This window comes from Podarcis pityusensis (genome assembly GCF_964106645.2).
Source record: "Podarcis pityusensis genome assembly, chromosome: 3".
In the NCBI taxonomy this organism is placed as follows: Eukaryota; Metazoa; Chordata; class Lepidosauria; order Squamata; family Lacertidae; genus Podarcis; species Podarcis pityusensis.
Genome location: NC_138026.1, coordinates 71,448,663 through 71,464,702, shown reverse-complemented (window position 1 = coordinate 71,464,702; position 16,040 = coordinate 71,448,663). Strand labels below are relative to the sequence as shown.

General features: G+C 42.4%; 2 long non-coding RNA genes across 6 annotated transcripts in view; one reads left to right on the top strand and one right to left on the bottom strand.

The window, feature by feature from the left end:
* The first annotated feature begins 489 nt into the window (after positions 1-489).
* LOC308472541 lies at positions 490-6,281 on the top strand. The gene is made up of 3 exons (XR_013983569.1): positions 490-696; positions 1,427-1,522; positions 6,086-6,281. It is a non-coding gene; the product is annotated as an uncharacterized lncRNA (long non-coding RNA).
* Positions 6,282-7,167: 886 nt separating this feature from the next.
* LOC308474459 overlaps positions 7,168-16,040 on the bottom strand; it is a 115,457-nt gene continuing 106,584 nt past the window's right edge. For 3 of the 5 annotated variants that reach the window (XR_013984735.1, XR_013984738.1, XR_013984739.1), the window contains one exon: positions 14,559-15,126. This is a non-coding gene — a long non-coding RNA (uncharacterized lncRNA). Of the gene's footprint in view, positions 9,349-11,764; positions 11,819-14,558; positions 15,127-16,040 lie in introns of those variants that run through there. The other 2 variants (XR_013984736.1, XR_013984737.1) reach the window with 2 other exon arrangements.

The following is a 16,040-nucleotide window of genomic DNA, read 5'->3' as shown; positions in this document are numbered from 1 at the left end:
TGACAGGAGCTGGGACCGAATGACGGGAGCTCACCCCGCCGCGGGGATTCGAACTGCTGACCTTAAGATCAGCAAGTCCTAGGCACTGAGGTTTTACCCACAGCGCCACCCGCGTCACAGTTTCTTAGGATAAGTATTTTTCTACTGTGAGTTGAAGGTGCAAAACTCCACTTTAAGGTTGTTTCGGAAATCTGGGAAGTGGTGTGCGTGTGTGTCCATCAAATCACTTTTCATTAAAGCTGAGGAGTTATGAGTTGGCAAAGTCAAAAAGGTCCCTTTGCTCAAACCATGCTGCCCTTGACAGGAACATTACGTTCTGGTTTGCCTAGACTGAACTGGAAGGGCTAATGGGGATGCTTTGGGACATAAAGTGACCCCCCTCCCATTTTTTGTTTTATTATTCTTTGCCTATACACCCACCCACACATGCACCTATTAACTAGCAGGTCTCTAAAAGCATGGATATGCATTTCAAACGGATACCTCATATTATATTTGTGTGGGTATGAGAGTATACATTATGAAATATTAAACGGAAGCATTTTGTACAATAAAGGACAAACTAGCAGTCGAGCTGTAGATTAGTCTTATCACTCTTCTGCAGGAAACCAGGAAGAGATGGAGAGAGAGAGAGAGAGAAAGGTGTGAGTGCATAAGTCAATTTCTGCCAGAGGAACAGCGCAGGACAAAGCTGAGGTAAAAGCAAGTGACGAAAGGAAGAAGTCAGGCAGATTCCACCCACCTTCCTCTCTCCCGTTTGCTCACTACCTCCCTTTATTTTTATTAAATGGAAGGGGGTTGCTTTTAAACCCTGAAATAGCTGTGTGAGTGAGTGAGTGAGTGAGTGAGAGAGAGAGAGAGAGAGAGCAATCAGCCTGGAAAATGCCCTCTCCCCATGTGTTTCTTTTGCCCTTTTCCTTCCACTGAGGCTGGCAGAGGTGTGTCAGCAACGGAATGACAAGAGCCATCAGGCTCCTGCCACCGAAGCACGTGGGTGAATTGGGCAGTCGGCTGTATCAGCAGAGGCCATCGGCACGTTCAGCCGCCTATCAGGACTGCGCCTGGCAGGCGGGGAGATACATTTAGATAAAGCAGGCAGCAATCGTTGATAACAAGTCCCTCAAATGTCAGGCAGCATAAAGGGCAGTATTGATTGCTGCCTCACAGCCCGCCTTTCCTTTTCTTTGGTGCTCTATTTCCCTCCTCTCTCTCCCCTCCTGCCGCTGCCGCACACACACACTCTTCTTCTTCTTTATTATAGGAAAGACTGGCTGGGATAATCTGCCTGCAGAAAAAGGCCATTGTGCTACAACGCACATTGTGTTAGTCGCTAAATAGAACTTATCAGCGTTCCTCCAATTCCGCTAGCCTCTGTTCCAATTCATCCCTCCCCACCTTCTCCCGGCTTCCTTGTTCTGTTTCCCAGATGATCTCGACCCTTTCGCCTTCCATTTTGGTTATCGTCATTAAAAAGAGTGTGAGGAGGCAGGCCGGTGACTTCCTGACCACCAGCTAATCAAAGGTAAAGTCTGCAGCCCCCAATCATCCCTTCCCCTGTCCTCACCCAATGAAAATTCATCTCAGATTCCACATGCTTTGAGAAACCAGTCCCAAAGCAATCAGGGCCATAGGAACCTAAGAAGAGTCTGTGGGATCAGACCAGTATAGCATCCTGTTCTCACAGTGGTCAATCAGCTGCCTGTGGGAAAACAGCAAGCAGGATTCAAGCACAAGTACACTTCCACCTCTTGAGTTTTCCTGCAACCGCTATTCAGAAGCAGATCATAGCCGTCATGGCTAGTAGCCATTGATAGCCTTCCCCTCCATGAATTTGTCCAATCCTCTTTCACAACCATCCAAATTGGTGGCCATCACGGCCTCCTGTGGGAACGAGTTCCACAGTTTGGCTATGTTTTAAGGTTGCAGTCCTGTGCACACTTACCTGGGAGGAAGTCTCATTGAACTAAAGGTGACTTACTTCCGAGTAGAGATGTATAAGAAGTTTGTCTCTCCATCCTGCCCTGTCCTCAAAAACAATCACCTTCTTCTCCCACTGCAAAATGCTTTGAAACTCTATCAGGTTTCAGAAGTGAGACAGTTGCCGCAGGCAGGGATGGGGGAGGAACTGGATGCAGTTCACATTTCAAGGCAAACATACTGAATTTGCACTTTCCAAAACGCCATGCAAACCAAAACCCAGCCATCCTTCCAAATTCACACTTCTCCGAATTTTGCAGTGCAGTTCTCTGGCCAAGTAATGTGTGCAAAAATGTACAGTGGTGCCCCGCAAGACGAAAAACTCGCTAGACGAAAGGGTTTTGCGTTTTTTGAGCTGCTTCGCAAGACGAATTTCCCTATGGGCTTGCTTCGCAAGATGAAAACGTCTTGCAAGTTTGTTTCCTTTTTCTTAACACCGTTAATACAGTTGCGACTTGACTTCGAGGAGCAACTCATAGAACGCAGTGTGGTAGCCTTTTTTGAGGTTTTTAAAGACTTTGGTGATTTTTGAAGCTTTTCCAAAACTTCTTTTGCAGCCATTTGGTAAGTTAAACTTTTAAAACTTTTTTGGGGGGGTTTGGATTTTGGGTTGGGGTGTTTGGAATTCAAGGACTTGGTGTTGGGGAGGGGTTTGCAAGAATCTGGAAGCTTGTGTGTTTTTTTCTGCATTTTTATGATTTTTTGTGACCATTGGGCCACTCTGCTGTTTTTTTAAAAAAATTCTGGATTTGAATTTCTGTGTGGTGGGTGGCTGGGGGAACAGTTGAGGAGGGGTTTGCAAGAATCTGGAAGCTTGTGTGATTTTTTTCTGAATTTTTATGATTTTCTGTGACCATTGGCCCACTCTGCTGTTTTTTTAAAAAAATTCTGGATTTGAATTTCTGTGTGGTGGGTGGCTGGGGGAACAGCTGAGGAGGGGTTTGCAAGAATCTGGAAGCTTGTGTGGTTTTTTTCTGCATTTTTATGATTTTCTGTGACCATTGGGCCACTCTGCTGTTTTTTTAAAAAAATTCTGGATCTGAATTTCTGTGTGGTGGTTGTGACTTTAAAGAGCACTTAATAAACTCTTGTTGTACCAAATTTGGCTTTGTTTGGACTTTTTTTGACCATAGGAACGCATTAATTGTATTTCAATGCATTCCTATGGGATTTCGTGCTTCGCAAGACAAAAAATTCGCTAGACGAAAAAACTCGCGGAACGAATTAATTTCGTCTTGCGAGGCACCACTGTAAATGCAAAGGTAAAATGTGCACGTTAATGTATATATTAGTGAAAACAACATACAATAATGTGTTATATAATGGAAGACTGCTTTGCAGAAATATGTGTATGAGGAAAAATTGCACTGAATTTTCATGAGGGTGAAATTAGATAAGGAAGAACATTAAAATGCAATTGTATGTAATTTGGGTTATAAACATTGGTGTTGGGTGAGCAGGAAGTCACTAGTTTTGTTGAACTGGAATATAACTGTTGAGTAACAAATGTAACTTTCAATATGGAAAAAGAAAATATTATTGTTATTAAAAAAAATTGTACTGAATTTTCAAGAGGGTTTTTTTTTAAAAAAAGGAAATGTTGCAGAAATGTGGAGAACCAAACATAAGACTAGAAAAATGAGAAATGGAGAGAAGCTGAAATAGCCCTTTCCTATCTACTGCTTCCCCACCAAGAGAACACTTGCACCCATGTAGACCAACCTCATTATATGGCTGAGCATTGAGGATCTCTGGTTGTAGCACACTCTGCAGAGATACTTCTGGTGGCAACCAGAATGAGATCCTTCTCTTTTGTGGCACTCATTTGGTGGACAGTCTCCCCCTGGAAATAAGGCGTGCAATGAGTGCCTTCTGAAAATGCACTGAGATTTGGCCTTGAGAAGTGTTCTGGTTACTGAATGTATGGTTGCATTTCAATATGTACTTCTTCTTTTTGGCTTTACTGGCTTTAAACTTTTATTGGCTTTAAATTTTGCCTATTGCCCGAGGGATCGTATTTTAAGGTTGTAAATCACCTTGGGATTGGTATGGAAGGTGGTGTATCAGTGTTTGAGAATGAATAAATAAATTTCACGTGAGGGGCAAATGCCCTGGGGGAGATTTGGAACAGAGAAGCAAAAGGTGCTCATTCCTCAGCTGCTGATCTGCTCCAGACTCTCCTGTCTCAAAGTGCTCTTTATTCTTAAAAAGAGAGGGCTGCCAAGGTTTACTTAAACCCTCATACAAAAAAGGTGACTGGGTTCTGGTTGGCAACACGATGACATTGGTCTGGATATCTGCTCTGAACTCTGTTCAATTCTCTCTTTTTTAAACCAATGTGGATTTCAAGCCAATTCGCACCCTCCTCCTTCAATAACGAACAGATCGTTCCCAGCTATTAGGGAAGGGGGAATTGCAATCCTTGACACTTATAATCACCATTTTAATTATTATAATTTTAGAACATGTACAATGCCAATAATAGGGCTCTGAAACAAAAGGCACGGTGTCCCCAGAGAGATAAATGACAATGGGTTTTGTCTCATGTGCTTGCTGTAATTGTGGCTGCCTGATCTGATGCAATTTTGTGCTTTTATATTTTTAGTTTGATAGCATTTTCAAATGTGAAAAGCTTTATGAAAGATAGGCACCAAGGGCCAAATCCAGTTGCTGTTGGCGCTACTCCAAGCACAGGTGACATCCGTGGAGGCCTTGCGGCAGGAAAGCAAATAGCTTAAAGGCTGTGAAATCACAGCAGAACCAGCTGAAAAATAAATGGCTGGCTGGACAGTGTCAGCTTCAGTATTTGCGAAGGAGGGTGCTCAGGAAATGCAGCTTCACTGAGCCCCCCTATTTGGAAGAGAAAAAGTAGTCAGAGAATTCTATCATGCTGTCTCTGCTCTTCCTGGGTGCTGCAAGCAGAGTGACAATGGTACCTCTGTTGAGATGGCAGTGCCTTTGCTGGTCTTGGGGGCCCTAGTAAATGGCCAACTTTGCCATCCTCAGGAGTCAGCCCTGACTTCAGTGGTATCATTTGACTATGATGCTAGGAGACTTGCATTGAAGACTCAGGAGCATTGGGGTTTTCTTATAGCCCTGTGCAAACATTACTTTAACACAGAATGAATATACAGAGTCAACCTGAAAATGCACAGGTTCCATATATGCAATCTGCATCCTCAGTTTTCGTACAAAATAGATTCCATGAAAATTGTGTGACACCCCCCCCCAAGCTGCTGTCAGTCCCTAGAGCAGTGGTTCTCGGCCTGTGGGTCCCCAGATGTTGTTGGACTACAACTCCCATCATCCCTGAGCTCTGGCCTTGCTAGCTAGGGGTGTTGGGAGTTGTAGTTCAACAATATCTGGGGCCCCACAGGTTGAGAAAGGCTGCCCTAGAGAGTATTTTCCATTGATGTCATGGCACAAGAAGACATGGTTAACCCCCTTCCAGCAGGCCACAATTAGGGCCCTGCTCTCCATCCCATGGCAACTATTTGAAATCTTGTTAACCATGGCTGTTAATTGCTTACATGCAGTTAAGGCCTTGCCCACTTTAACCTGTTAGTCTTGCTTAAGGTCATAGAAATGTCCTGCCTGATTAGATCAGGGTCCACCTAATCCAGCATTTGCTGCAAGATTCCCAGCAAACAGTGATCATTTAGTGATCCACCCCAAGTTGTCTGGTGGTTCCCGTGAACCTTCCGCCCATTTCTGACCTACATCACATACTGAAACTGGGATTATGTGCAATTATCAGGGACACCTGGAAATTGCATTTCTGTTGAAAGAGGCTAGAGAGTACTCTTAGGATCCTCACCAAATGTCAAAACTGCCGACATGGCTGCAGTGTGGTCATCAGAACTCAATAGAGGAAACAGAAGTACATATTTGTGGCACTGTGGTGCCTTGTCTCCTAATATCCCCCTTTCTCTCAACAGCTTAACTAACCATTCCTATATTGCTTTCTTCATCTTGTCAGATGAGTAAGCTGCTTTTTATTCAAAAACGGGGTCCTAAAAATCTGAACTGGTCATATCTGCTTTTACTGCCAGAAAAAGTCTGACTAGAATGCCAGTGCAACATAATGTTTTCTCTATTTCTTTTTTAGATGTGCAGGAGTCATCCTTAAAAAGCTCCTAAGAAGCTTTCCATCACATATGGAAGATTTACTAAGACCCACTTTGCCCCACCGTTAAAAAAACAGATGACAGAATCCATCGATACATTTGAGGGATGCAAGATCTGGAGAGAAGGCTGCTCCGATCCTTAAACGAAGTGGCGTTTTGTCATTAACATTCCCCAAAGATCTTTCATTCTTAAATAAAGTTTGCACAGGTGGAATGGGAGAGTTTGTCTTTTCAGAACTAGTCGCTTTGATCAGTTGCTCACTCTGGAGAGTGGAATATTGAATTCCTTTTGGAGTCATGCTATGCTTAAGCATTTTCCTCTTAGTCTGGCAGCAGCTTCTGGACTTGTGATATATGAGAAGCACCCCTCCCCTCCATTCTATTTTCCTTGACTTCAAGACTTTCAGAGGACATTGCATTTGCAGGACCTGGGAAATAAGACACCACAAACAATTCTGAGGATGCACAGCGACTACTAGAACTGTTACTGCAATGCTACATTTATTAAGCACCTCCAGTGTGCTACGCAATGCTCATCACAGTGTGCTTCTGAGCTTCCCAGGACTTGTCAGGAAGAAAACATAGGGCCAGATAGAACTTTTGCCTGATCCAGCAAAGCAGTGCTTAGGTTTTTCTTACAAACAGTAGGATTTTCACCAAATATTTCTAGAGACATACAGTCCACACTAAACGAATGGCGTAGGTAGAGATTGGGAATTGACAAATGAAAACCTGTGCTGTGGTTAGAAAGAGTCATTTGACAGGGAAATTGTGCGTAAAGTGAAAGGTTGGACCTTATAAACAGATTTGTTTGTGAGAGGACCAGGCACAAGACACAGGAGACATTTGCTGGCTTGGGAAAAATATAGACAACTGTTTCTCAGGTGGTAACTAGGGGTATCATCTGAATCTGAGAATTCATCTGAGTCTAGCTTGGATATAAACCCCCAGGGCTCTGAAAAGCCCATCTCAATGGGTGGTATACAAATATAATAAATAAAACAACAAATAATTTATAGTACCAATTTATATCAGCAACAATTCAGCAGCAAATAATACCAGTAAAACCAGGGCTAAAGATAGTTCAACGCATTGTACAAATATCTGACATGTATAGGAGTATGTACAACCTTCTTGTATAAACCACATCCCTTCCCTCCAAATCTATCCATTTAAGCACGATTCTATACACTTCACGATCCAATCCCCTCCAAATTATGTTCAGCCTCTTCTCTCCTTCATATCTGCAGATAATAACAGCAAATAATTCCCCCCCCCCCGCCATCTTCTGCAAGGAAACAATATGTCAATACAGAGAAAGGAGAAAATCATGTTTCTGTAACCATTGTTAAAAGTATAACTCAGTATTGTCTGATAACATCCTTGGTGCACTGCAACAGTTGTTAGGAACTTGAGGCTAAACACCTTTTGTCCTATCAGTAACAACATGAGGTATTACAGTCTCGTTCCTAACCAAATAAACACATATGAAAACTATTCATAACTGGAGCTGTGCACATAGCTTTGGGCAAGAACTGAAAAAGTCAGAAATGGGTTGCATTCAGTCTTCCTCCCAAACTGTTCTGTTCTCACTATAGCAGATCTGTGCATGGAAACTTGTTTGCATAAAAGTGGGTCCCTGTAGCTGAATTAGGTCAACAGGATGGGGGAACTTCCACCTCCAAGTGAGGGGTGTGGCCTGACAAGAGTACAGCACACATGTGAGAGTAAATGCACACAAGTGTTTTTGCCTAGCTGAAATGAGTCCTTGGACTCTTGCTTGTCTGAATGGTAGATACAGAGTGCTGTGTGAGTGTGTATACAAACTAGCCTACTTTACAAAGGTTACATTTACATTAGTTGCTCCTCCCATGTTGCAACTGGCCCTGCCCACTACTGGCCCATCATGTGGCCCTGAAGGTTGTCCAGAGGGGACACTACCTTGATGTAGAGTATCCCTGAGTACCAATTTCAGAGTCTAGTGTCCCTATTTTTCAGGGACAGTCCCAGATTTACAGAAGCCATCCCAGTTTCTGATTTGATCCCAGAATGTCCCTCTTTTCCTTAGGACATCTCTTTTTCATCCAAGAAATGTTGGGGGGTATGGAGTTATGCAACCCCTGAACCAAGGAGACAACCTTTAGAAGACACCTGCAGGCATCCTTGCATGGTGAGGTTTTTTTAATGTTTTGTTACATTTTTATATATGTTGGAAGTAGCCCAGAGTGCCTGGGGCAACCCAGTCAGATGGGTGGGGTATAAATAATAAAGGTGTTGTTGATGTTGAATAGGATGTCCCTATTTTCATCAGAGAAATGTTGATGGGTATGCCATTTGTTGTTCTTTTACTCTGTCCAGACTCTTTAATGTTAATTTATAAAGCACTAAATGACTTGGGACCCTATTAGATGGACCTTCAGGCCTCTACTTAAGCCCACAAGTTGCAATTCCAAACCATTACAATCATTTTTATTTTTATTTTACCATTGGTTTCTAGAGTTTCAGGATTGCACCCTAAGTGCTTTTTCACCTACCTCTACACCATTTCTGTAGCTGTCACCCTCTTCAGCACTGCATAGAACAATTTCCCTTCTGACTGAGCCATATTTCTGGTAATCTGCTTCTTTCTCTCTCAGCTCCCTGTCACATTAAGAAATCTGAAACCAGGAGCTAGGATCAGTGGCATCGAGTTGAAAAAGGAAATGACAAAATAAACATTCAGCAATCTATAAAGGGGGGGGGGGAATACAGGCCATTTATGACAATACAGAAGTATACTTCCAACGAACACTCTGTTGCCGCTGACATCTTCTAAGTAGATAAAATGCTAATGTCTACAGGCAGACAATGCCTCAGTCTAAAAGGAGACAGATTATTTTTCATACCTAATCAGGGCTGATTTGAACTGCAGAGAGGCTGCTGTATCTTGCAGTTCCCTTCAGAATCTGACATCCTAATCACTAGCACAGTCCCTGTGATTTGAGGGTAAACTCACAAACCGGCATGGACAAAGTCTGTCCCGTGCAAAGGTCACGCTGAGCGAGGTCATCCAACCTGATCATCTCAGGGAAGGCGGCATTTGCCTCTGAGGCGCTGTCTTTCTTCGAAGCGTGGGCAGCAGCAATGCTAGAGCTTCCAGGCAGGCATTCACTGGCGACCCCCTTCAAGCAGTCGGAAGAAGTCAAGCTCTGAGTGTCAGGCTCTGTCATTGCAGACGCAGCACAAATACCTTCTGGTGATGCCACTGTCGGGGTAGAACAGCATTGTCAGAGCACCAGCAGCAGCTCAAGAAACCAGCTGTTCTGACAGGGCTGGCAGGCATATAAAAAACAAGAGATAAGAGGAAAGCTGAAAGCAGTGGCTTATCAAGAGCATAGACAGAGTACAGGGAGGGGGAGGGGTCAAATATCACTCAAAGAATTGTTCAGCTTGTAAACCATTTGAAATTAATGGATTTAAGATTTCAGTAGTCTACTCTGCATATAATTTAGTTGGCAATCACCCATAGAAAATAAATATCTGCATAGTGCAAGGAAACATTTTCAAATTACATATGTGGAAAATCTGTAATCATCTACAAGAATCTGGTCCTGAGAACTACAATACAGTCACAAAAGCTGTATTCCAAGTCGAGATTTGGCTTGTCCCATTGAACCCCACTGAAATTAAAGAATCACTGCCAATTGTGGAGATGTATTTTAATCCCCACACAAAAATTAATACAAATACTTAATATTTCTTCTTCTACTATTACCATAACCATTACCAAAACCACCATCTTTCCAGTTCCACTTGGCTCAGATTCATGTTTTCTGGATACTAAGCCCTCAACAGCAACTTCTGAAATTCACCAAGTTTCATTTACAGTTTGGATGAGACCTTCCTTTGATTAAAAATGAGTTTCATTATAATTACTTATTTAGACAATAGGCTATCTTGCAGACTTTTGCTTTTAATGTCGCTGCAGGGACCTACTTCCCAGAACAATAAATCTGAAGCAGTGGGCCAAAGGCTGGTGTTTTCATGTGAGCCAAGAGAATTCCCCATTTGATCATCAACCCTTTACACAGTTCCAAGAAATGTGCACTTCATAATGGAAAACCATTTTGTTTCACTGATTCCAAGACCTGGAAGGGATCTTGTTTGGTGCGTGTTTGTAGTGACACAAAACATCCAGAAATGCCAGAATTCCCTAAGAGGAAGGCCTATTCATTCTTCTGAAAAGTTCCTTCAGAGAAGGAACTCTCGCAGCTTTGCTGAGGCATTAGCATGACCCACTGATAGCTGCTCTTCCAGCTGACGATCTGTCAAAACCTCCTCTTCTGCTACTTCAATGTATGCTTACAAGTCCATAGCTACTCCAACTCCTCCGACCTCTGACTTGTATAATTTATCATTTACTTGGCACTCCACCCACCATCGTACTGTATCTTTGTTCATCTGGCTTTAAAAATCCAAAAGCACAAATACATGAAATGTGACAAATCACATAATCATAATAATGAGGGACACTTCAAAGGTTTGTCATTTGTTGGAGAGGCCTGGACTAGGCTAGGTTCCCATGGAACTTTGTTTTTGCACATAGCTTGATCTATAGACCCTGGACCCTAAACAAAGTATCTGAGTGTGCATCTCCAGAATAAAATGACCCCTTCCCCCCACAATTTCCATGTCTTTTGCTACATAATGCATGCCAGTCATAAAGACAGCCCTGTTGTGAGTCAGTCAGTATGACTGGTAAGAATAATGACAATTTAAAATATGAAATATTACGTGGAAAAGTGTTCTGTGCCCATGGGAGAATTTGCTCAGATTTCATTATAGATTTTTGTTGTTGTTGTTTAGTCGTTTAGTTGTTTCCGACTCTTCGTGACCCCATGGACCAGAGCACGCCAGGCACTCCTATCATAAAGCCTCCCTTTTCCTTTTATTTTGCCTTGAGGCTTTGCCATCAAATGTGATATAAGTTTGGGCCATGCACTAGGTGTTTTCAAATGAGATTACACACACACCCCTCATAACAATCCCAAAGCTATTTATTTTTCTTCTTAAGCTAGCTTCTCCTAACAATGTTGGAATCTGCCACTAGAAGAGTACAGCCTCTTTAAGAGAGAGAAGTCAACACAATTTGACACCTGTCTGAGGAAGGGCAAGGCAGGTGAAAGCAAGAGTTCCTGCACACCTGTATCGAGAAGCTGGAATCACAGCTTCAGAGCAATTCATACCAAACTCATACTGCACTTTGATTCTACACTGCGACACTAAACTAATTACAGAAAGGAGTTGAAAGTGTCTTCAGGTGGCAAATGGCAGGTGTTCATAGTATTCCCTGGTGGAGAACTTCCTGGCCAAGCCAGGTGATCTTCTTCTGGCCACCTACCCCAAATCATGCACAATCTGAATCATTAAAATTCTACACATGATTTATAATGATGGGGATCATAGAATTTTTAAGTTGAAAGGGACCTTCAGGTTCATGTATTCCAACCCCCTGCAATGCAGGAATCTCAACTAAAGCATCCATGACAGATGGCCATCCAACCTCTGCTTAAAAGCCTCCAAGGAAGGAGAGTCCACCACACCACCCTCCACTGTCAAACAGCTCTTACTGTCAGAAAGCTCTTCCAGCTGTTTAGTTAGAATCTCCTTTCTTTTAAGCCATTGGTTTGGATCGTACCCTCTGGAGCAGGAAAAAACTCTGGAGCAGGACAGATCTGTGAAAAGTTAAGAGTAGACAGCAAGAATGTTTTTCTTTGCTGTCTCAAATATGACCCTTGGACGAACGGAAAAATCCACACAGGAATACAAATTTGTTTCAACCCGCTTATGGAGACTATCAGAGGCCACAAAGACAAAGAGAAAGGAAAAATATATGAAAACAACTAGAAGAGATGTGGAAAACAGCAAGAAAGGATTGGACAGAATGGTGAACATTATTTGGACAGATTTGTGGACTTTTAAAGCAGCAGCAACAAGAGGATTGGATCCCTTTCGGAACTTGAAATATGGGTACCCCCAACAAAAATTAAAATTTAGGCTCTGTAATTCGGAATTTATGTGATTTGATTTGATTTGATTGGTCTGTTAATAAAAAATTTTTTTAAAAAAAAAAGAACCTGGCACCTGAAATGCGTTTCTGGGAAAAATTGTGGCAGGGCAAGTGGCTTTGGGATCCTGGTATGACCATGTAGGAGGCTGGTGGGAGAAAAAAACGAGCCACTCTATTATGAGCCACTCTGTCTCTTTATACTGTATGTCATTTTGTCTAGGAGAGGCCCTTCTCTGTTTCCCAAAAAGTTATCACTGTGCCAAAAAAGACGACTGATAATGATGGTAGCTTTCCTTCAGCAAAGTTTACTTTTCTGCACAAACTTCCAACTCAATGCAACTCAACAACCATATTCAGAATGGCAGTGAACTAAATCAGTAATGCAACAGTCTGGGTATGTATAAAGGTAATGGGACCCCTGACCATTAGGTCCAGTCACGGATGACTCTGGGGTTGCAGCGCTCATCTCGCTTTAGTGGCCAAGGGAGCTGGCGTATAGCTTCCGGGTCATGTGGCCAGCATGACCAAGCCGCTTCTGGAAAACCAGAGCAGCGCACAGAAACGCCGTTTACGTTCCCACTGGAGCGGTTCCTATTTATCTACTTGCACTTTGATGTGCTTTCGAACTGCTAGGTTGGCAAGAGCAGGGACTGAGCAACGGGAGCTCACCCCGTTGCGGGGATTCAAACCGCCAACCTTCTCATCGGCAAGCCCTAGGCTCTGTGATTTAGACCACAGCACCACCCGCGCCCCTCTGGGTATGTATACATTTCAAATAACTCTGTGAGCAATGGGCAACTGGGAAGTCCAATCTCATGCTAATTGTTTTAATTGACAATAGACATTTCTCCTCAACCTTACTGACAAGGACACATTGTCCATACAGTAGCAATCTTCATATCTGAGTTCACTATATTATGCATGCTAGAATGACGAAAGAAAACTCAGAATAGGACTGGAACTGAGTGGTTCTGTGGGGAAGGAAAGAAGCAAAAATTCTGTATGTAAAATTCTTTTTTTAGCAAGGCTCACATATCCATAGGGAAGCAGCTCTGCATTATCAACTGTCCCCAAATGAGGCCCTAGGCAGAGAATTTCTTTGATCAGGCTGACGTCTGGAAAAATCAGCTCTTGTCCCTCACCTGTGGTGGCACATTACTGCATGCTCTCTCTGTGTGCCACTGATATTGCAGAGTCATCTGATAGGTAATTGCAGCATCAGCAATCAAGGCACTGGAGGGTTAGAAATGGCAATGGCTTTCAAAGCTTATCAGATACCATGAAGCATATGCTTGGATGGTAAGGCACAGAATGACGGAGGCATAAATCACATGGTCTTCCCACCCAAAGTTGGGGAAAGGGGGTGGATAATAGAGGAACTATATTGGAATGACAAGGAAAGGAATGTGACTAATCAGAAATAAAAGGGGGGTGGATTAGTTGTTTATTCCCAGATTAATATGTTATCTGTTATATTTTCCTGCTGTTAATTTTGACAGAGAGCAGCAAAAAGGTTTTCTGAAGGTGAAAAGTCTTACACTTTTCACTATGATATATAGTTTTGTTCTGTTTTTACTTAAACAGGTATTTTACTTGTTTAGGAATTTGATTGAACATTAATGCTTGCACTTTTATTATTTTCTGTGTAAACTGCTTAAAGCATTTATTATTATTATATTAAGCAGTATAAATATTTAATTAATAAATCAAGAATAAATACAAACATTGATTAAACACTTTGGTTAGCTCTTTCGGCTTTGGCATCATTTCACTGTAAATGCTTATTACAGGAAAGGGTTTCCATCACAAAATAATGATAAATATTTCTCCTATATGGTTACAACACCCATGTCTTTTTTGGCATGTGAGTGGTATGCAGTGGACGCTAAGGTTGCGAACATGATCCGTGTGGGAGGCTCGTTCACAACCCACAGCATTCGCAACCCACAGCGCTGCGTCTGCACATGCGCAGGTTGCGATTCAGTGCTTCTGCACATGTGCAAAGCGCGATTTAGCGCTTCTGCGCATGTGCGACCACTGAAACCCGGAAGTAACCCGTTCCGGTACTTCCAGATTTCGGCGGGTCCGTAACCCAAAAAAACGCAACCTGAAGCGTCTGTAACCCAAGGTAAGACTGTATAAATCAATATATATATTAATGATAATCACATAACCTCAGTGCTACTGCTTAGATTTTCTCTGTGGCCAGTAATTAAATAAGAAAAAATCCAGTCTTATTTATTATGCTTCTTACCTGCCCTTCACCATAAGGATCTAGGACGAGATACAAGAGGATTTTAACCTATTCACGATATAAATCCCTCCAATTTGGCTTAAAATTAAATTGTTTTTTTTAAAAAAAAAACAACAACAACACACACACAAATAAAGAATTTTAACTTTTCTTTTATATTTGTTTATTCATTCATTCATACCCCGCCCAACAGGCTGGGCTTCCCCAGACACTCAGTGTGGCTTCCCACAAAATACTAAAAATACAATAAAACATCAAACATTAAAAACTTCCCTAAACTTTTAAAAAGTTGGGCATCAGATAATAATGCCAAAGCTTCTGGGATATTAAGGGCTGCTGGTATCAGTGAGGCTGCCTTTACTCTCCAGCAGATGCTGAACATCCGGAGTCCAAAGGATTAGTTCTTGAGGCATTTCCTCCAACCTGTCCAGTGTCATGACTAGACCTGCTAAAACGCCAGGATACATCCACAGATTATATCTTCAGATGATTTACCCTACTAAGAAATTATTTCTCAAGCAGAAGGGTGATAGAATTCAGCCTGAGCAGTAGAACCAGATTTCCCCTGTGTGTGTTACTAATGACTGCTTTAGAAAGCAGCAGGTGAGAACCAATAGATCCAATCCCTTTCTGAAGGAGCTATAGTTACTTGGAGAGCAGTCGTCAAAGAGGATTCGCTCGTCTCCTGGGATGGTGAGAGGCGCCAAGGTTTCACAGAGCTGAAGAGAAGAAAAGGACAGAAGATGATTTCTGAAAGAGGGCAGCATTATTGGAACTTTTCCATGCAAAATTGTGGCTTGTAACCCACATGAGTCATTTGTTCCTGCTCTAAAACTACTCTGGGGTTTTATGATTCACTGGCCGAGCTTCTGTTTACCGCTGTTTCCCTTTTCTCTCTCCTCAGAACTTGCCCCATGACATCATAATGCCTCCTTTTGTTTTATGAGCTCTTGGACCAATTTGTTAGTACATCAACTTCTAGCAGCCTGCCTAGAGGAAAGAACGGCAAAGCTATAATGACTCGCTTCTCCATTTCTTCAATTACAAAAGCCACTTATCATATTGTGGTGATGTTCTCACCCGGACTCGCTGCCAAAAGGAAGAGGCCTATTCACCTCTTGCTCACAGAATCTTTGTGGCCTTCAGTATGACCCGAGAGGCCATACAGAAGGAAAATTGGAGGAGGAAGCTGTGGAGATAATTAGAAGGTTGCTGAGGGTTGACATATTGTGCTAGTCTTGATGTAAGCACTTGAAAGAGCCTCCATAACTGGACCCTCCTCCCCACAACACCTACATCAGTTGTGGGAAATCTGTGGCCTTCCAATGCTGTTAGTTTCAAATCTCCATAATCCCCAGCCAGTATGAACAATGGTCTGGGCTTGTAGACCAGCAATACCTGGAGGGCCACCTCTGGCATATCTTTGTTGCTTATTCCTCAAAAGACTGCTTTCCCATGAAACATTTGACTTAAGACTCAGCTACATTAGTCAAGAAACAGCATTTTGAATGCTTTGTAAACATGCAACCCCAGGTGGCTCCAGAGAGCAAAAATAAAATTCCCAAGTGATTTCCCATAGCATTTTCCCTCTTTTGTTATAATAATTTAATTTCTGACTTATTTATAGCCCTTT